Source organism: Bos taurus, chromosome 16 (assembly GCF_002263795.3).
Source record: "Bos taurus isolate L1 Dominette 01449 registration number 42190680 breed Hereford chromosome 16, ARS-UCD2.0, whole genome shotgun sequence".
Lineage (NCBI taxonomy): Eukaryota > Metazoa > Chordata > Mammalia > Artiodactyla > Bovidae > Bos > Bos taurus.
Genome location: NC_037343.1, coordinates 67,906,822 through 67,928,204, shown reverse-complemented (window position 1 = coordinate 67,928,204; position 21,383 = coordinate 67,906,822). Strand labels below are relative to the sequence as shown.

Here is a 21,383-nt window from a genome sequence, read left to right as displayed (position 1 = left end):
TCATCTAGTCAAGGCTATGGTTTTTCCTGTGGTCATGTATGGATTTGAGAGTTGGACTGTGAAGAAGGCTGAGTGCTGAAGAATTGATGCTTTTGAACTGTGGTGTTGGAGAAGACTCTTGAGAGTCCCTTGGACTGCAAGGAGATCCAACCAGTCCATTCTGAAGGAGATCAGCCTTGGGATTTCTTTGGAACGAATGATGCTAAAGCTGAAACTCCAGTACTTTGGCCATCTCATGCAAAGAGTTGACTCATTGGAAAAGACTCTGATGCTGGGAGGGATTGGGGGCAAGAGGAGAAGGGGACGACAGAGGATGAGATGGCTGGATGGCATCACTGACTTGATGGACGTGAGTCTGAGTGAACTCCGGGAGTCAGCGATGGACAGGGAGGCCTGGCGTGCTGTGATTCATGGGGTCGCAAAGAGTCGGACATGACTGAGCGACTCATCTGATCTGATCTGATATGCGACTTCACTTTCACTTTTCACTTTCATTGGAGAAAGAAATGGCAACCCACTCCAGTGTTCTTGCCTGGAGAATCCCAGGCACAGGGCAGCCTGGTGGGCTGCCATCTATGGGGTCGCACAGAGTCAGACACAACTGAAGTGACTTAGCAGCAGCAGCAGCATATGCGTACATATATGTGTGTGTGTGTGTGTGTGTGTGTGTGTGTGTGTGTGTGTGTGTGTATAACTCTGATTTATCTGCTTCCAAATTCAAAGCTTTCTTAATTATTCTGGATATAGAAACATGTTCTAAAAGCAGTAAGGGTAGTTCATTACTGTTTCCATCATCATCCATAAATATAAATACACACACACATAGTTACTAAGACATCAGTAAAGTTTTAAATCCTTAAATTATTTTGCTGTTGCTTTTCTAAAACCTAGGCTAAGAAAAGAGTTAGACATCACCAACAAGCACAGAAGAATGAAGCTGCTGCTACTGCTGCTAAGTCGCTTCAGTCGTGTCCGACTCTTAGCAACCCCATGGACTGCAGCCACCAGGATCCTCTGCCCATGAGATTTTCCAGGCAAGAACACTGGAGTGGGTTGCCATTTCCTTCTTCAATGCATGAAAGTGAAAAGTGAAAGTGAAGTCACTCATTCGTGTCCGACTCTTAGCGACCCCATGGACTGCAGCCCACCAGGCTTCTCCGTCCATGGGATTTTCCAGGCAAGAGTACTGGAGTGGGGTGCCATTGCTTTCTCTGGAAGAATGAAGAAACAATAAGAATTAACTAAATGAGCTGCTTTAAATTAGAACTGTCTCTCAGGCTGTGTATGTGTGCTAAGCCACTACACACACACACACACACAGAAGTCGCTCAGTCATGTCCGACTCTTTGCAACCCCATGGATTGTAGCCCAACAGGCTCCTCGGTCCGTGGGATATTCCAGGCATGAATACTGGAGTGGGTTGCCGTTTCCTTCTCCAGCTAAGTCAGTAAGCCATGTTCAATTCTTTGCAACCCTATGGAATGTAGCCCACCAGACTTCTCTGTCTGTGGGATTTTCCAGACAAGAATTCTGGAGAGGGTTACCATTTCCTTCTCCAGTGATCTTCCCAATCCAGGGATCAAACCTCAGTCTCCTGTATTCCTTGCATTGGCAGGCAGATTCCTTACCACTGAGCCACTTGGGAAGCCTGTCTCTTAGGCTGAACCCTAATTTTAATACAAGGACTTCCCTGACGGTACGTTGGATAATGGTCTGCCTGCTAATGCAGAGAACACAGGTTCAGTTCCTGGTCCAGGGAGATTCCACATGCGCTGGAACAACGAAGCCCATGCACGACAACTACTGAAGTCCATACGCCTAGAGCCTGTGCTCTGCGACGAGAGAAGCCACTGCAAGAAGGCCTCGCACCACAGGTAGAGAGTGTCCCCTGCACCCTCGACAAGAGAAAGCCTGTGCAGCGACAAAGACACAGTGCAACCCAAAATCAAATACACACACACACACACACACACACAATCTGTTAAAATAACTGTCCCATTTCCATGGAAATGGAAAAGCATGCCACCAGATACAAAGGTACAGATTAATGAGCTGGGCCTGTTTCTCAAGCCAGGAAACCAAGACTATGGTTTGTGCCTGTTGGGCTCCCTCACTGATGTTCATCCACAATATTCCTTTTGAATTGACTTTTTCCACTCTGTTTTTATTCCTAGACCACTGACACTGCTTCTTTGTCTCTCAAAATTTCATTATTGAAAGTTCACTGTTTATTCAGACAAGTTTATATGGAAAATCTCCTAGAGTTTCAGAACAGAGAAAGATTTATGTGGTTTAAAACAGACAAGGCTTGCTGGAGAAGGCAAAAATCTGAGCTGATATTTGAAACCAGGAAAGGGTGCAGATGTCTAGAAAGGGGACGATGAAAACATGTGCTGTGGGAAAAGGTCATGAATAGCAAGCTACAGCCACAGTAGAGATGCCCATCCCATCTCAGGCTCTCATCAGTGCTACCCAGCCACCCCAAAATGCCGCCTGAAACCTTCCTACCACTCCCACCACATACCTTCTTGGGCTTGCCCTGCATGGTCTGTGAGATCTTAGTTCCTGGATCAAGGACTCAAACCCGGGGCCCTTGGCAGTGTAAGCACAGAGTTTTAACCACTGGACTACCAGGGACTCCCTCCCCCACATGCCTTCAGTACAGCAGAGTCTCTGCCTGTCCTTCAGGATTCTGCATAAACTCACTCTCGGAAGTAAAGCGTCTCTTTTATCTACATGGTTAGGACCCTGTATTTCTCCTAGATATCTCTTACCACAGCATTATGTACTCTACTGCCATGATTTAGAGGGTATGTCTCCTCAAGCTGTGAGCAACAAGAGGGAAATTCTGTCTCATTCTCCCCGTATTTATTCTTGTTGGACCTCAAGTGATCACTAAACTAATATTTATTAAGGGATGAATGACCAAACTTGGGGATCTGCATGGAGTACAGGGGAAAACTGATTAAACCATAGATGAGGTTCTGCCTTGAATAACAGTTAAGGAGAAGTAGAACCTAATTATAGAAAGAACCTGGAATGACAAGCTGGAAAATATCTCAGCAATTACTAATTTAAATACTTAATCTTCAAAGATCACATTAAACATTTGCTAGATGCCAGTGATGCTGTGCTAAGTGGTTTATATATATCCTCTTGTTTTATCTTCATGATAAGAGAGGGATTGCTATTGCCATTTTAGAAATAAAGGGTGAGTGTTTAAAATCAGTTTTAAAATCACTGACAACTCAAACTGAGGCAGATGGGCCCCCGTATACTCTACAAGAGAATACTGACTTCCAGAAAGACTAAGAAATGTTTCCCAGCTCATCCGGCTGACAAATGTTGAGCTGCCCCTAGAATCCTGACCCTCTAACTCATACCAAGTTCTCTTTCCACATCATTCTGCCATTCTACAGAAGAACCCACAGCACAGGCAGAGAAAGGGGACACAGTGGAAGTGACACTCTGCATTTGTTTGCTAGGGCTCCTGGAATAAAACACCACAAGCTGCATGGCTTAAACAACAGAAGTTTATGTTCTGACAGTTTTAGAGGCCAGAAGACTGAGAGCAAAATGCCAGCACGCGTGGGGTTTTATGGCTTTGCTGTGTCTTAGTTGCAGGACGTGAGAGTCTCTAGCTGTAGCTCTGGCTTCTCTTGTGGTGCAGGGGCTCTAGACCACAAGGGATCAATACTCGCAGTACACAGGTTTACTTGCCCCACAGCATGTGGGCTCTTAGCTCGCTAACCAGAGATTGAACCCATGACCCCTGCACTGGAAGGTGATATCTTAACCACTGGACCACCAGGGCAGTCCCAGGCTTGGCTTCTTCTGATGCCTTTCTTCTTAGTTTGAAGATGCCAGCTTCTTCCTGAATCCACACATGGTCTTTCCTCTGTACCCATGTTCCCCTGGTGTCTCTTTGAGCGTCCAAATCTTTGCAACTCCATAAACCATAGTCCACCAGGCTCCTCTGTCCATGGAATTCTCCAGGCAAGAATACCGGAGTGGGTTGCCATACCCTTCTCCAGGGGATCTTCCCAATGCAGGGATCAAATCCAGGTCTCTTGCATTGCATGCAGATTCTTTACCGTCTCAGCCACCAGGGAAGCCCCTTCTTACAATACCAGTCAGTTTGATGAGGGCCCATCCTGAGGGCGTCCTTTAACTCTGTCATCTCTTTAAAGACTTAATCTCCAAAAGCAGTCACATTCTCAGGGCCAGGGTGGGGGTGGTTAGGACTTTAACATATGAATGGGGAGGAGCACAAATTAGTCTATCACAGTTCAGTAATATAAATGCAACAGATAAACAAATAAGCATACAATTGCTAATGGAGAAGGGTGGCATTTGAGAAGGGAGGAGTAACCAGCAGAAAGGTCCCTAGAGTAACTAGAGAGGTGCCTAGTTTAGGTCATAAAATAGGCACCTAAATAGGACTGTGAGGAGATAAAGGAGAGAGAGCACAGCACTGTTTAGATAGACCAGCCTCCCTCATCTGGTTATTTTGAAAGCATACCCCATACGTGCACATGTGCGCACGTGTGCATGTACGCACACACACACATACACACACACACACAGTGTACTTCAGTGAGACACAATGCATAATGTAGTTTATTTCACCCTTTCATGATTGGGAAATACAAAACTATTTTAAGGACCAGAGAACCGGCTAGCCCAGTTTCACACGCTGCGTTACAAAAAAGCAATAATGTCTCCTCACAGTTTGCTGTTATTTTTCCATTGTTTCACCTCTTTGGTGGCAAAAAATAAGGAGCCACTCGGGCTCTATTTTAAGATCACAAAAAAGAAGCAGTCATAATCACCACCTAGACAGACCTTGTGCACATTTGTAAGCTGAGGTCTAAAGATATAAACAAACCTAGAGTTCACCCAGTTACAGAACAGCTGAACTCATGCTGCACTCTCAAGCTGGGGCCCTTTCTTTACACCCTTTCACCATCCCTTCCTCTCCTTTCCCTCCACTCCCCCGAAACACTCAGGCTAAAAAGATAATAGAGCCCAAATTAGAAGAGCATTTGTATACAACTTAGCTTGACCACTATTTTAAGTTGCTAAGCTATTTTTTGGTGGTGTGAAGCAGGCTTAAGATATGAATCTGAAGGAAAGGAATAACTGAGTTTCTCTCTGTGATTGGTTAAATAAAGCTGGAAAAGAGCCATTTTCACCTTTTATCCTTTTTTAGATTTGAATCATAGTTATTAGACGCTGACTTCCAAATCCTACATGGATGGTTTTTAAAAATTCCTCTTCTCACAATGGACCTAGAGTCTATCATACAGAGTGAAGTAAGTCAGAAAGAGAAAAACATCATATATTAATATATATATATGGAATCTAGAAAAATTGTACAGATCAATGTATTTGCAGGCAAGGAACAGAGACTCGGATGTAGACAACGGGTGTGTGGACACAGAGAGGAAAGGGGAGGACGGGCTGAACTGAGTAGCACTGACATATATATACACTACCAGGGGTGAAATAGACAGCTAGTGGGAACCTGCTTTGTAGCACAGAGAGCTCAACTCAGTCCTCTGTAATGATCTTAAGTTGTGGGATGAGGGGAGGTGGAGGGTGGGAAGGAAGCTTAGGAGGGAAGAAACACCTGTGTACATATAGCTGATTCACTTTGATGTATAACAGAAACTAATATCATATTGTAAAGCAATTATATTCCAAAAATAAAATATGAAAAAAAAAGTTTAAAAAATTTTTCTTCCCCACACAGAATGCTATGGAATAATGTCTCACTGACACTGAACAAACTATATTATGCTCATTTTCAGAAAATGTTCCACCTTTATATAAAAGAAACCTATCATGGAGAGGAATCAGTATTAATGCTTCTTATGATGCTGAAGCTGAAACTCCAGTACTTTGGCCACCTCATGAGAAGAGCTGACTCATTGGAAAAGACTCTGATGCTGGGAGGGATTGGGGGCAGGAGGAGAAGGGGATGACAGAGGATGAGATGGCTGGATGGCATCACTGACTCGATGGATATGAGTCTGAGTGAACTCCAGGAGTTGGTGATGGACAGGGAGGCCTGGCGTGCTGCGATTCATGGGTCGCAAAGAGTCGGACACGACTGAGCGACTGAACTGAACTGAACTATACCTAACAATGTGGCACAAAATGCCAGGAAAAGGAATGGATTTTGAAAAGTGCATTTATTTCTACAATTTTCTCTCTCCAGACCAGACGGTTTGCAAATATGTCCCCCTAGAGTGTATCTGTGTTTTGTTGAGGGCTCCACTCCCTCTTTAATTGCTGCCTCTTTTTATGACGTACTCAAGATTGCCACAGCAGGGAAAGCCATATCTTTTTCTAAAGAAAACAGTCCAGGGAAAACCCCCAGGAAAACCGTCATGCTGGCTTCAGTGTTTCATGAAAGCCATTTTATTACTGGATGAGTTATAACATTCTGGAGAAGTTTTACTTTTCAACTCACACTGTAACTATTTAAAGTAGCCACTGAGGTTGATCTCATAATTAAAAGTGGGATGCTGACTATGATCTCGAAGTGGAAAAAAAATGAAAGAAAAAAATAGCAGGAGTTGTGGAAGATCAAAGGCCGGGTATACCCACCCATCTCATGGGATACTGGGAAGCTAAACCATGAAGCATGACATGAGCGTTCTACAAATCCTGGATTGTGTAACATTATGAATTCAAGTTCATCATTCTGTTTTCAGGTTGTAAGAAGTTTTAGAAGGGGTTTCTGGATACAGTGAATGACAATTCGCTTTTGAAATAATCCAGAAATTTAGTCTTTTGCAGGATTAAGAACTCTGTTCATAGAAAGTGTGCATTTGAGGAGGAATTCTCAGGAGCCCTTAATATGTTTTGTGTCTTGGATCTCTCTGGCAGTCTGATGAAGCCTACAGACCCCCTGATATAGTCTGACACTGAAAAATTCTTAAAATGAAAACACTGGGTTACAAAGGAAACCAATTATACTGAAATACATGGACTCTATGCAGTGTAGTAGACCTCTTAAATGGTATTTATGTATGTTTTGAAGGCTTGCATTTTCTCTTGCTACCTTTGTGGAATACACCCATGTAATTCTAAAGTTCAATGTAAAATTTTTTAAGACAGAAGAACTTACAGAATGATAAGGGGTAAAACAATAGAAAACTAAATTGCTTTTGTTCTCCCTCTGCTGGCACTATAATAAACATGCAAAGCCAACCTGAATATTTAGGGGTTACATATAATAAGCACATGGAGAAAGAAATGGCAACCGCCTCCAGTATTCTTGCATGAAAAAGGCCATGGGCAGAGGAGACAGGAGGGCTGCAGTCCATGGGGTCACAAAGAGTCAGACATGTCTGAGCGACTAACACACACACACACATGTAATAAGCAGAAATAAATGCACTTTTCAAAACCCATTCCTTTTCCTGGCATTTTGTGCCACGTTGTTAGGTATAGTTAAGGTTGAAATGAACTAGAAATACTCATTTGCTCCAAATTATGAAGTTTACATTTCCTCAACCTTTGATCAACAGCAGAGAACAGAGACAAGAACATTAATAAAACCTGTCAGAATGTTTCAGTTGAGCTTCCGCCCATGAAATATAATGCCTCAATGGGTTTGCGAAAATGCAAAATTACCAAAAGCAAAGTTACACTCTTCCCTTCGTTTTGGACAGGAAGAAGTTTGATAACTATACCACAGCCTAAGGACATATGGGCAGCACCAGGAATAAAGTCCAGGATGACTTTCCAACACATGTTAGACACATGTCATTGAAACAGGGAGGGAAGGAGGACAAAGAGGCATCTCCTGAGTGCCAGGCAGTGTGTCTGAGAAACATCTGAGCCAGAAGCACACTCAAGTTCATCTGATCACAAACAGCTTCCTCTCCATACCTCCCTGCCCAGCCTGACACACACAGATTCACTGCTTCCATTCATGGAAGCACCTGGCCATCAACAGTATAAAATTAGAGCACTTCAATAAAAGTACTTATGAAAAATGGCTACTGAATCAAAAATTTATACAAGACTTTTTTAAACTTTGAGGAAATACAAGAGTCAGTATTTCTTTTTTTAATAACCTTTATAAAACTTTTTATTTCATATTGGGGTATAGCTGATGAACAGCATTGTGATAGTTCACGGTGAACAGCAGAGGGACTCAGCCATATATATACATGTGTCCATTCTCTCTCCAACTCCCATCGATCCAGGCTGCCTCATGACATTGAGCAGGGTTCCCTGTGCTGTCCAGTAAATGCTTGTTGGTTATCCATTCTAAATACAGCAGTGTGTACAAAAAAGACCCTTCTTTTCAACGGTGGATTACAATCACTAAATGTTTCAGCTCTCTTTACATTGCACAGTTATATTCTTTGCAGCCAAAGATGGAGAAGCTCTATACACTCAGCAAAAACAAGACCAGGAGCTGACTGTGGCTCAGATCATGAACTCCTTATTGCCAAATTCACACTGAAATTGAAGAAAGTAGGGAAAACCACTAGACCATTCAGGTATGACCTAAATCAAATCCCTTATGATTATACAGTGGAAGTGAGAAATAGATTTAAGGGCCTAGATCTGATAGACAGAGTGCCTGATGAACTATGGAATGAGGTTCGTGACATTGTACAGGAGACAGGGATCAAGACCATCCCCATGGAAAAGAAATGCAAAAAAGCAAAATGGCTTTCTGGGGAGGCCTTACAAATAGCTGTGAAAAGAAAAGAAGCGAAAAGCAAAGGAGAAAAGGAAAGATATAAGCATCTGAATGCAGAGTTCCAAAGAATAGCAAGAAGAGATAAGAAAGCCTTCTTCAGCGATCAATGCAAAGAAATAGAGGAAAACAACAAAATGGGAAAGACTAGAGATCTCTTCAAGAAAATCAGAGATACCAAAGGAACATTTCATGCAAAGATGGGCTCCATAAAGGACAGAAATGGTATGGACCTAACAGAAGCAGGAGATATTAAGAAGAGATGGCAAGAATACACAGAAGGACTGTACAAAAAAGATCTTCACGATCCAGATAATCACGATGGTGTGATCACTCACCTAGAGCCAGACATCCTGGAATGTGAAGTCAAGTGGGCCTTAGAAAGCATCACTACGAACAAAGCTAGTGGAGGTGATAGAATTCCAGTTGAGCTATTCCAAATCCTGAAAGATGATGCTGTGAAAGTGCTGCACTCAATATGCCAGCAAATTTGAAAAACTCAGCAGTGGCCACAGGACTGGAAAAGGTCAGTTTTCATTCCAATCCCAAAGAAAGACAATGCCAAAGAATGCTCAAACTACCGCACAATTGCACTCATCTCACACACTAGTAAAGTAATGCTCACAATTCTCCAAGCCAAGCTTCAGCAATATGTGAACCGTGAACTTCCTGATGTTCAAGCTGGTTTTAGAAAGGGCAGAGGAACCAGAGATCAAATTGCCAACATCCGCTGCATCATGGAAAAAGCAAGAGAGTTCCAGAAAAACATCTATTTCTGCTTTATTGACTATGCCAAAGCCTTTGACTGTGTGGATCACAGTAAACTGGAAAATTCTGAAAGAGATGGGAATACCAGACCACCTGATCTGCCTCTTGAGAAATTTGTATGCAGGTCAGGAAGCAACAGTTAGAACTGGACATGGAACAACAGACTGGTTCCAAATAGGAAAAGGAGTACGTCAAGGCTGTATATTGTCACCCTGTTTATTTAACTTATATGCAGAGTACATCATGAGAAACGCTGGACTGGAAGAAACACAAGCTGGAATCAAGATTGCCGGGAGAAATATCAGTAACCTCAGATATGCAGATGACACCACGCTTATGGCAGAAAGTGAAGAGGAACTCAAAAGCCTCTTGATGAAGGTGAAAGTGGAGAGTGAAAAAGTTGGCTTAAAGCTCAACATTCAGAAAACAAAGATCATGGCATCTGGTCCCATCACTTCATGGCAAATAGATGGGGAAATAGTGTCAGACTTTATTTTTCTGGGCTCCAAAATCACTGCAGACGGTGACTGCAGCCATGAAATTAAAAGACGCTTACTCCTTGGAAGGAAAGTTATGACCAACCTAGATAGCATATTCAAAAGCAGAGACATTACTTTGCCAACAAAGGTTCGTCTAGTCAAGGCTATGGTTTTTCCTGTGGTCGTGTATGGATGTGAGAGTTGGACTGTGAAGAAGGCTGAGCGCCGAAGAATTGATGCTTTTGAACTGTGGTGTTGGAGAAGACTCTTGAGAGTCCCTTGGACTGCAAGGAGATCCAACCAGTCCATTCTGAAGGAGATCAGCCCTGGGATTTCTTTGGAAGGAATGATGCTAAAGCTGAAACTCCAGTACTTTGACCACCTCATGTGAAGAGTTGACTCATTGGAAACGACTCTGATACTGGGAGGGATTGGGGGCAAGAGGAGATGGGGACGGCAGAGGATGAGATGGCTGAATGGCATCACCGACTCGATGGAGGTGAGTCTGAGTGAACTCTGGGAGTTGGTGATGGACAGGGAGGCCTGGCGTGCTACAATTCATGGGGTAGCAAAGAATCGGACATGACTGAGAGACTGATTTGATCTTATCTGAATGGTTCCAAGTCTATAACCACTGTCTTCTAGGGAGCACTGAGGTGGCCTTAGGAGCTTGCAGGAGTTGAGGAGTAAGATATAAACCATACGCAAGAACCCAGCTAGACATCCAAGAAAGGTTGGCAAGGCAACAGTTAAACTTTTAGAACTTAACAATCTGTCAACTAGGAAGGAAAAGGAGCCCAGCAGGATGTCTCCTGGAAATAGGTAAAGGCACTGAGGGTCACTGAAGTATAGAACCAGGCCTACCAGTTGGCTAAGCCCAGAGTCCAAGAGTTTAAAAGAACAAAGATTCAGTCCTTGCCAATCAGATGCTGGAAATCAAGCTAATTTATGACTACTCCCTACTAGTTAATAATTACCCTAGAAAAAAGGATGTGTCTTCTACAAGCTCATGAATTTCTATGTATTTTTGTTTTCGGTGTTTTGTTTTATTTGCTTTGTGTATTTGGTGGTTTATTTTAAGGATTTCTAGATATTCTTTCACTCTTTAAAGATTTCACTCTTTCTAGATTTCTTTCACTCCCGCTGAAACAAAACAAAACAAACCTCTCCAGAAAAACTTAAGCCATTCTGGCTTCTCTAGGTTTGCTCCTGGCATTTAAACACAGCTGGAGATAAACCACGGAACCTGGCAAACTGGTTTTTAATCTTAGGTTCACTTTCTCAAATCTCAGAGCGGCTCTCACGACTCCACAGCATCTCTCTAAATTGTTCTGGTGCCCTGTATGCCAACACTAGAAAGACTTTCTTCTCCCCCTTCAAGTCTCTCACATGACCCCACCCTCACTCTTGGCTGTGACCTCATTTCCCTTCACTGAAAAAACAGAAGGCAGCAGGCTGAAGTTCCCCATCTTCCCACCAGAGACTCTGCAAACTCCTCTGCCCAGGCACTCGGGTTCTTCTACTCCCCGTCATGAAGGAGGCAGAGTTCCTCCTCCTGTTGCGACCCGTGGGTGGCTTCTAGACACCAAATCCCTCTATCTTCCTCAGGTGCTTCCCCCTAATGGCCATGCGTTTCTTTTCTAAGTTATCAAACTTTACTTTCTACTAGATCAGCTGATTGGCAAACTTGGCTAGTCTCCCCGCTGACTTCACATTCCTTTTGCCTTCATGTTTCCATTTTTTTAAAAATAGTAGGAATACACCACTTGCTTTAACGACTAGAAAAACAATTATGGTTACTATTAAAATATCCATAAATTACCAAATAAAGCTGAAAAAAAAATCCCTTCCAACCTGTTTTCCAGTGTCGAAGATTGCCTTCTCTCTGGGTGTTTTTCCACCCTCTTTTTCGATCCGTGAACATGCCTGGGGTCTCTCAAAAGACAAACTCCCACTTTCTACATCAGTAGCAAAGATGCCCCAACATAACTCCTCAGGGTTCTGCCAAGGGTGTGTCTCCATTTTCACGTTGTGTTTCGTGGACAGATTTCTCGAAAGGGCCATTTGCTCCCAGTGTATCTATTCATGTCCTCAGAGTCCTCACCTCCCATCCCCTCCACCATGTTATCGAATGCCCACCACTCCACTGGAACTGCTCTTATTACCACCACTAATGACTTCCAAGTTTTCAAATGTGGTTGTCAACTGTCCTATCCTGTTTCTCTGGAACCACTTTGCTTTTTTGGTTCCATGACATCATCCTAACTCCTGGTTTTCCATCAGATTTCTTGGTTGTTCCTTTGCAGGCTTATTTGCAAATGCTGTTCTCTGTCTGAAGCTCCCATCTGAGCCTCACCACCCTCAATCCCTTCCCCTTTCATGCCTGGCTTCTCAACCCTCACATCCCAGTTTAAATTTTACCTCCCCAGGAAACCTTTCCTTCACCTCCCCAGGTTAACCTGTACTAATAAAGTCCATTTGCTCCTCTTATTATTTGCTTAATTATTATCTCTCTCCTCCAAGAAGGAATTAACTCTTTATTCAGGTATGTCATAAACGTAGCACAGTGCCTAGCATGTAGTTAGTATTAATTAAAACATACTGAATTCATGAAGGAAAAAATGTGCATAGCCCAGAGATCAAACATTCCTGGATAATACTAGCATCTGCCTTTTTATTTCCTTGACCCAGCAGGTAAAATTCTTAAGTGAAAAAGTGAGTACAGACTATCTAACATGCTTTCTCTAATACCTCTTCTTCTCTGAAGAATTTTAAAAAGGTATATGTTTCCTACTCTTTTCTTAGGCATGTTACATATATTAATGAATGCGTGTGCGTGCTAAGTCACTTCAGTCCTGTCCGACTCTTTGCCACCCCATGGTCTGTAGCCCACCAGGCTCCAGCTCTTCCCTGGAATTCTCCAGGGAAGAATACTGGAATGGGTTGCCATGACCTCCTCCAGGGGATTTTCCCAACCCAGGGATCAAATCATATTCATGAACAGTATCTAGAAATTCTTTTCTTCACAGAAACTTATAATTTCTACAAGGGTGCTCTTTTCATTGTGACAATAGTTCATAAGGTATTAATCAACCAAACCAATTTATCAATTTAACACATAATTTAAGCAGACAGTAAAATTTTCTGCAAACACTGAATGAGTCTCAAAAAACTGGTTCTTTTATTGCTTTTCACTGACAACAGAGGGGTCATTAGTGATAAAAATAAGAAAAAATCTCATATAAACATTGTGAACTTTTATATATTTTAAATATAAACCCCTGATTGTCACTGCCTCAAAAAATAAGTACCACACATCTTAATATTTTGCAACTAAATTTTTAATTAAGAAATCTTTTTAAATTAGAATTTTTGCTGTGAGAAATCATCCTAAAATATGTTAAGAGCATACTTATCAATGATATAATGATATTCTGAAGTTATATTTGAACATGAATTCCCATTACACACTGAAAGCAATGATTTTGAAAACTATTCCATGAACTACAGAAATGCCCTAGCATTGTCTCTTTGAGATCTAAGTTCATATAACCTCAGCCAGTTTTAAACTCGTCTGCCACTTCTTTATGACAGTTGCATGGAAAGGAAGTTGATACCTGTTTGAGGTAGATAATAACAGGGATTGATGGATACTAAGAAATCTTAATTACAAATGCAGGAATCTAGTATGTCCTCAAAACCATATGCATCTTTAGATACTTTCCTCCAGGATGCTGCTGCTGCTGCTGCTAAGTCGCTTCAGTCGTGTCCAACTCTGTGCAACCCCATAGACGACAGCCCACCAGGCTCCCTTGTCCCTGGGATTCTCCAGGCAAGAATACTGGAGTGGGTTGCCATTTCCTTCTCCAATGCATGAAAGGGAAAAGTGAAAGTGAAGTCACTCAGTCGTGTCTGACTCTTCGCGACCCCATGGACTGCAGCCTACCAGGCTCCTCCATCCATGGGATTTTCCAGGCAAGAGTACTGGAGTGGGGTGCCATTGTTACTTAATTGCTCTAAATTACTTTCCTTACTGGACAGATGGTGCTAGTGGTAAAGAATCTGCCTGCCAATGCAGGAGACACAAGAGACATGAGTTTGATCCCTGGGTTGGGAAGAACCCCTGGAGAAGGAAATGGCAACTCCCTCCAGTATTCTTGCCTGGAAAATTCCATGGATAGAGGAGCCTGGAAGGCTACAGTCCATGGGGTTGCAAAGGGTTGGACGCAACTGAGCACATGTACACACATGCACTTTTCTTACTACTCATATAATACTGCATCAGCTACATATAAAAAGACCACAAAATGGACTACCTTTTTGTCTCAAGAAATAAACAATGAGAGCCTGGGGACAATTCTGGTGTTCCAGAGGTTAAGACTCCACGCTTCCACTGCTGGAGGCATCAGTTCAATTCCTGATTGGGGAATAAGATCCAGCATGCCAAGAAGAGGCTGAAGAAAACTTACAGGCACCAGTTATCTCCTCTTAAACAATCCCAGGCAGACACTGTCTCTTCTACAATTACAGATGCAAGAATCTCGCAAGAATACATAAAGGGTCTAACATCTCAAGTTACTGCTGAGGTACGGCACTCATCTTGTTGAAGCTGTGGACATAAAAGTATGGGGCAAATAGGAAGTGTGTCAGTTTACTGACCAAAATTCAGAAGCTACCTGCTGACCTAATGTATCAAGTGGCACAGTTTCATCTAGCAGTCAAACATGACCTACTGTGTATTACTTATGACGGAGTTTTATATATATGTGTAATAAGCCACTCTATAACTAAAGTTGATTTTTACTCCAGAAAAAAAAAAAAAATTTAGTTTAGGTAAGCTACTGAGTTGTTTGGAAAGGTAAAATAATTGTTTTTCATACAAATGATAAATCCAAAGTCAGAGTAACTATTTTGATACAAATGCTTTAAGCTAACCACCAATATTAATGAGGCCAAAAGAACCATAGGCTCTGCAGGTTGTACTCAGAATATTCTAAAAAATGCTCTATTACTAAATAAAAGCAAAACCTTTGGTAGAATTCGTGTTTTTTGTACAATTCATAATATGTCTATTTTGTATTTTGGGGTTAAACTTCATATACCTTATTTTCTTAAAGTAGCATATATCTCTATACAATGCTAAATAGTTACAAAGTAAGAAATTCTAAATTATATAATACTTCTTGAGACTTCCCTGGCAGTCCAGTGGTTAAGCCTCTGTGCTTTCAATGCAAGGGGTGCAAGTTCAATCTCTAGTCAGGAAAATAAGATCCCACATGCCCTGCAGTGCCTCAGGCAAAAATAAATTAATTAGTTAATTGGGGGAAAAAAAGGAAAAAAAATTTTAATTAAAAAGGAGCTAATTCAACAAATAAATAAATCATATACTACTTCTTCAATCATTCTTAAATGTTTATGCAACTTCCTCTATTATGTCAATCAGTAATCTTATAATCCCATGATAAGAACAGAATAGTTAATAGGGGAACTGTTGGCATGTGTACTTTCTAGTTCTTCCCCCTATAATTTTTCTGACGTTAACATAAACAGGAAGAGGTTGACAGTCTTAAATAACATGCATCAAAACTGGAAATATAAACCAATCAATTAGTCAATTGAAGCATACAAAATACATCAAAATAAAAATCATAAGACTTGGATACTAAATAAGCTAGAGCAAGTCCCCAACATATGAACTAGTTCTATTCCAAGAGCGTATTCGTAAGTCCAACAAAGGTAACCTGGGTACCCAGTTAACACAAGTGACTATATAGTGCTGTACTGTACGGGTTTATAGTAATACTTGTCACACAAATAATATATACATAAAAAACCAACACAAAAGGTAAAGAAAACATTTTAAATCTTACAGTACAGTACTTTGAAATGTACAGTAGTATGGTATAACAGCTGGCATACAGGGGATGCAACATATGTTCACATCTTTGAAAGTTTACAACTTGAAGGTTTGTATATAAGGGACTTACGGTATTTAACTGTCCACTCACACCTCTTTCACAATTGTAAAATGTGAATATCTGCTCTGCTAACTTACATGGTTATTGTGTGAACAAAGTTCTTAAGTAATCTCTTTATAAACCACAAAACGCTATGCAAACAAAAGGTATTATTGTCCCTCTGATATTTTGTTTCAAACTAGGTAATCAGAAAACAGACTGTAAATTAAATAAAATGAAAAACAAAACTCAGTGTTATAAAAATGAGTTTTTCATATTATGGAAGACTGAAATCACACATATTATGGATATTTGTTTTCTAACTCAAAACGAACTATTACCTAAAATGCATAAACTTCCCTGCAGACTTCAGAAGTCAAGCAAATGAGGAAGATTAAGGAAAAGGGTGCAGTTGATTTACAAGTGCACTCTCCTCCCTATAAAAAGGGAAAGCAAGGGAAATGAGTGCAACGTGGTCCCAGTCCTTCATCTTTGACTCAGTGGTTATTAAACTCTGACAGGGATCACTTACAGACGATTGCTGAGTTTCACTAAAGCTATTTCAACTCATTCAATAAGCAATCAAACTGGTGGTGCAGCTTCATAAATCGGCTTATGGAGAGCACTGAATTATTTAAGCTTATTTTATATTTGTATGATGGAGAAATAAATTATATTTTCAAAGAATGGTCCAAGGGTGGACCAGGAATCGAAGAGAATCCCCAAAAAAGTGAGAATCACACACTGGCAAGGGCAGCAAAATTTGGGCGCATCTCTTTTTCTCAGGTGTGTGGCAGCATCAAAAGACAGCAACAAAATCGGCTCTGTGGTACTGGTTTTTTTGGAAAGAACTCCAGAACCAACTCTTTGGTTCTCCCAACTGTCACTGCCCTAGTGGCCAAGGAGCAGAAGATCAATAGCTAAAGCTTAAATTCACTGTCTCTAAGTTGGTTCTTGACAAACACGGACACCATTTTTCTTACAAAGCCTTTAGAAAGAGTCATCTGTAACCCTTAGTCCTGTCTCCATCTTCTCTGCATTAAGCAAGTCCGGATGTTCCTAAAGCTGTGGGAGATTCTACAAAAGTTTTGGCCTTCTTCTCGGAAACCTCTTCTACTTCCCTGATTTTGTAGAAAATGACAGTCTATGAGAATAAAAATAACTTGCTTTCATTTTTCTATGCATCTCACCCACTTTCTACGAAAAGTTATCAGGAAACAATATGAACAATCCTCTAAACTTGAAAAAAGCAATGTTTACAGAATTTCTATTTCCATTTCAAAATTTGGCTCTTAATGTTAAGACCCCTAACACTCTTCAAAATTATTGAGGACCTGAAAGGGCCTTTCGTTATATAAGTTATATCCATTGATATTTACCATATTAGACATTAAAATTGAAAAAAAGATTTAAAAATCACATTAAAAGAGGCAATTCATAAACACAGAGACAGAAGAGGCTGTCATGAAAACTGTTCAACCTTATTTCTGAAAGAAATGGAAATTTAAACAAGATACCATTTTCATATAACAATTGTCTCAGTTTTTTGATTTGCTGTTATTTGTTCTGTTTGTATATTAACATCATGTTGGCTTAGGGAAATTATACTCTTATTCTATTTATACATGGATACAATATTTATCAACAGAAAATTGGCAAAAATAATAACTAGCACTCCACAATATTTTGCTGAATATTTTTTAAATCCTCTAGATACTCAATAAATATTATTATTAACCTTTTAGAGTTGACAAAAGAACATTCTGATAAAGCATTTGACTTAACGATCTCACCTGTACTTAGGAGAACTTTTAATAGAACTTGAAAAATACATTTTAAGAATCTATCCAGGACTTCCCTGGTGGCACAGGAGATAAGAATCCACCTACCAGCGCAGGGGAGACTGGTTTGATCCCTGTCCAGAAGATTCCACATGCCACAGAGCAACTAAGCCGGTGCGCCATGACTGCTGAAGCCCCAGTGCAGCAACTACCGAGCCCTCATGCTCCAGAGCCTGTGCTCCACAAGAGAAGCCACACCAACGAGAAGCCCAACCGCTGCAACGAAGAGTAGCCCCTGCTCGCTGCAACTAGAGAAAGCTGGCACACAGCAATGCACACCCAGCACAACCGAAAATAAATAAATAAATAAAATTTTTAAAAATCTATCCAAATGAAATAAACAAACGTTTGTATTGAGAGGTCCTAAGTGAAACACTATTAATAACAGCAGAAAATTTTCATCCATGTAAAGATCTAGCAATTTATAATCAGCCAATACAGAATTTCCACTGACAAAAAATTAGACCTTAGAACCATACTCTCTGGCTCAGGGCTAGATTGCCATTGCTTGCATAGTGCCTGACACATGGGAGGGCTCAGTAATATTTGTTTATTATATGAATGAATAGTAAAGAAAAACCAAAATGTCTTGAGAGAAAATTTCATGATTGAGGAGGAGCATGTTACAAAACAGCATGAACAGCGCATTAAATTAATTAAACGTGGAGGTCATTAGACTCAGGTGACCCTGATCCCACCACAACCTGCATCAGCAAACCAAAATTTAAGCCAGTAAATGCCTCAAAGTTACAAAATCAAAAACTAAGGACAATCATTCAGAAATAGCCAACTAAGCTTTATAGTGTCAGTGAAGCATTCCTAACCACTTCTGGTTGGGCACTGCCTCATGCCAATCACTTTTTCCTCAAATAAACTCAAAAAATTTTAATATGCCTCAGTTTATCTTTTAACAAGTGCGATCACAATTTTGTGAAATCTACATATGGATGAATGTATTATAGAAAAATGTCTAGAAATATGAAGAGATGTATATAGTTGAATTCCTTGTGTCTATGCTGATGCATGCTAGTTACTCAATAAATATTTCTGATTGAATAAATGACATTTTAAAAGTAGTTACCCCTTAGGGGGACTATATGTACAGTTTTCCTTTTCCTCTTTGCAATTTCTATATTTGACAAGATTTAACCAGTAAGCGTGAATTATCTTTGTAATAAATAAGAATATGATAAAACATAATTATGCTGGGAAATGTCATTAGGAATTTTGGAGCAAAAGTAGCAAATATAGACATCCTACAATCTAATAAAAAAAAATAACATGTATCTCACTTCCCTATTATGTTTTACTGATTGCATTTGGCAATAAGAAATATCAGATGTTACAGAAAAATGGCAAGCTTAAGATTGTACAGCTACTATTGGGGTGGAGTCTAGAATGTAGGTCATTTGATTTCCAGGCAAGTAGTTTTTCTATTACACTAATTATTTAGAGTTCTGAAACACTAACTGAATAAATGCAATATTCACTATAAGGCAGTTCTTATAAGTGAAATAATTTGCTAATTATTTTATACTGTCCTAAGAAATACTATGTTTTCACATGACATGAATCATTTGGAGAATCTGAAATTCCTAAAGGTGTTTAAAAATTTGTGCATTTTAGAGGAACATATGTCATTATTCAGGGAAGGGGTCTATAGCTTTCATAAGATTTGTAAAAGGGTCTGTGAAAATAAAAAAGAAGTTGAAAATGACTAAAGCTTAACTCTGCAAGCAAGAGGAAGAAAAAAACTAATGGTAAATAAAAGGCATAAGAGAGGAAAAGGAACCATAGCTAATTCTGAATTCCTCTTTTTTATTCCTGGAACATATTTTTTTAATATGCAAACAATTTGGTTTTTATGACTTTGCTTTCTAAGCAGACACTAGGAATGATACTGATGGGTTAAAAACACAGGCAAATTACCTCTGTGGGATGAGCTTTATCAGGTACTGTTAGCAAGAAGCTGATAAATGTAAAATGTAAAAAAAAAAAAAAAAAGAAATTAACATTGCAAGTCACTTTCAAGATATTTTTCATTCATGTTTAATTGAGAAAAGGAAAATTATTAAATAGATTTCTTAGTTTCTTGTCCCATGAAATGTGCTTCCCCTACAGGAAGTTTGTGAAGCAGTTTTGAGCAAATGCAGATTAAACACTTCTCTGTGCATTTCACAATTATTGCTTAAATGAAAATTTAACTCTTCCTTTGCACAATGAAAGAACCAAATACCTGTTGTTTAATCCCAATATTCAACTTGATCGGCAAGGTTTAGAGATATCTGGAATATAATTTTAAAACTCTTAAACAAGATTTGTTTCATTACTCTTCCCTGCAAACATCTCTTAGGCCACAGTTTCAAATTTGTGCAACAAACAGAAATAAAACAAAACAGAAATTCCCTTTGAATCCAAAAGGTTATACATGCAAATATCATAGCTTGAAATTGACATACACCCAAATGGTCTGCCTCCAGCGTGCTCCACCTCCCTTAGATGAACACGTGCTTACGTCATCAACCAACCTGAAGACCATTTCTTGTTTTACTTTTTGAGGTCATTTCTAAGACTAAAATGAGTACAATATAGGAGACTTAAATAAGTTAAACCACTATCATTTCAAATCCAAGTGGCTTTTTTATTCTTTTTTTAAGGAATGCTTTCAATACGAAATTACTAAAATAGTTTCACACTCAAAACTTAACTTTCTTATTTGAGCAAATCTTTTCCACATCTAGCTCCAAGCTCTGCCCTCTTGGCATGTCCAATAACTTAGAAGGACGAATCAGAAGGCCAGTCATTGTACAATCAGTTTTTCAATGTTGTCTGTCTTTTCGCACAACACTGCTACACATTAAATACCCAGGTACGCTTTGCATAAGTAACCGAAATGACCGTTTATCAATTAAACCTTAAATGAATCGATAAATTCCTTCGCTAAAGATCCTCAGGGCTGTCAAACAGCAGGTTGCTTGAGTGTGGGTATTGGCCACCACCTCACGTGGAGCTCTAGCTAGAGTCACCTCGCCTCGGTTCTGAACGTTAGCTTTCTTTCCGGGCTGTAAAAGAAGGAAACGCCTTATCTTGGACTCCACAGTGCATCTAGCCCCCGGAAAGCAAACTGGCATTTGTTAGAAGGAAATTAAGGTCCCCCGATCTGTGTCTCATTGCAAAAGGCAGAGGACATGCAGACTTTCGAGAGAGCGATGACTCCTAGTCTTCCCTCCGTCCCTCCTTCCTTCCAAGCAAGGTAGAAACTAAAAGTTAGCGAGAGTGGGAGAGAGACCTGGAGCTAGCGGGGGTGGGGGTGGGGGAAGAGTAAATAGATTGCTTACAGTTCCCAGAGTTACAGTGAGATCCTTCGGGCTCCTTTACGCCTCTAGTTTTCTGTCGGGATCCTTTCTTAGCCCGGGACCACAGAGAAGTTCAAGTCTTATCCTTGGTAGGAGGGGCTAAAATGTGGGCTGGTTTCCTTTCGTCTTTGCAGATGCGTTAAGGTGGAATTAAAGAGGAAGGGAGGGAAAGCCCTGTTCTTGGAGGAGCTAACATCTTAAATGTCAATGTTTACTGTTTAGAACTAGGAGGCTGAAGTCAGACATCATGCACA

At 40.4% G+C, this 21,383-nt stretch overlaps 1 protein-coding gene across 2 annotated transcripts in view; it reads right to left on the bottom strand.

The window, feature by feature from the left end:
- The window catches only part of PLA2G4A (phospholipase A2 group IVA), a 174,257-nt gene extending 153,076 nt beyond the window's left edge, over positions 1-21,181 (bottom strand). The window contains exons 1-2 of one of the 2 annotated variants that reach the window (XM_059875405.1): positions 21,112-21,181; positions 14,445-14,584 (exon numbers count right to left, since the gene is read on the bottom strand). The gene's annotated coding sequence lies outside the window, so the exon portion shown is untranslated. 2 annotated transcript variants of the gene reach the window in all.
- Between the last annotated feature and the right edge of the window lie 202 nt (positions 21,182-21,383).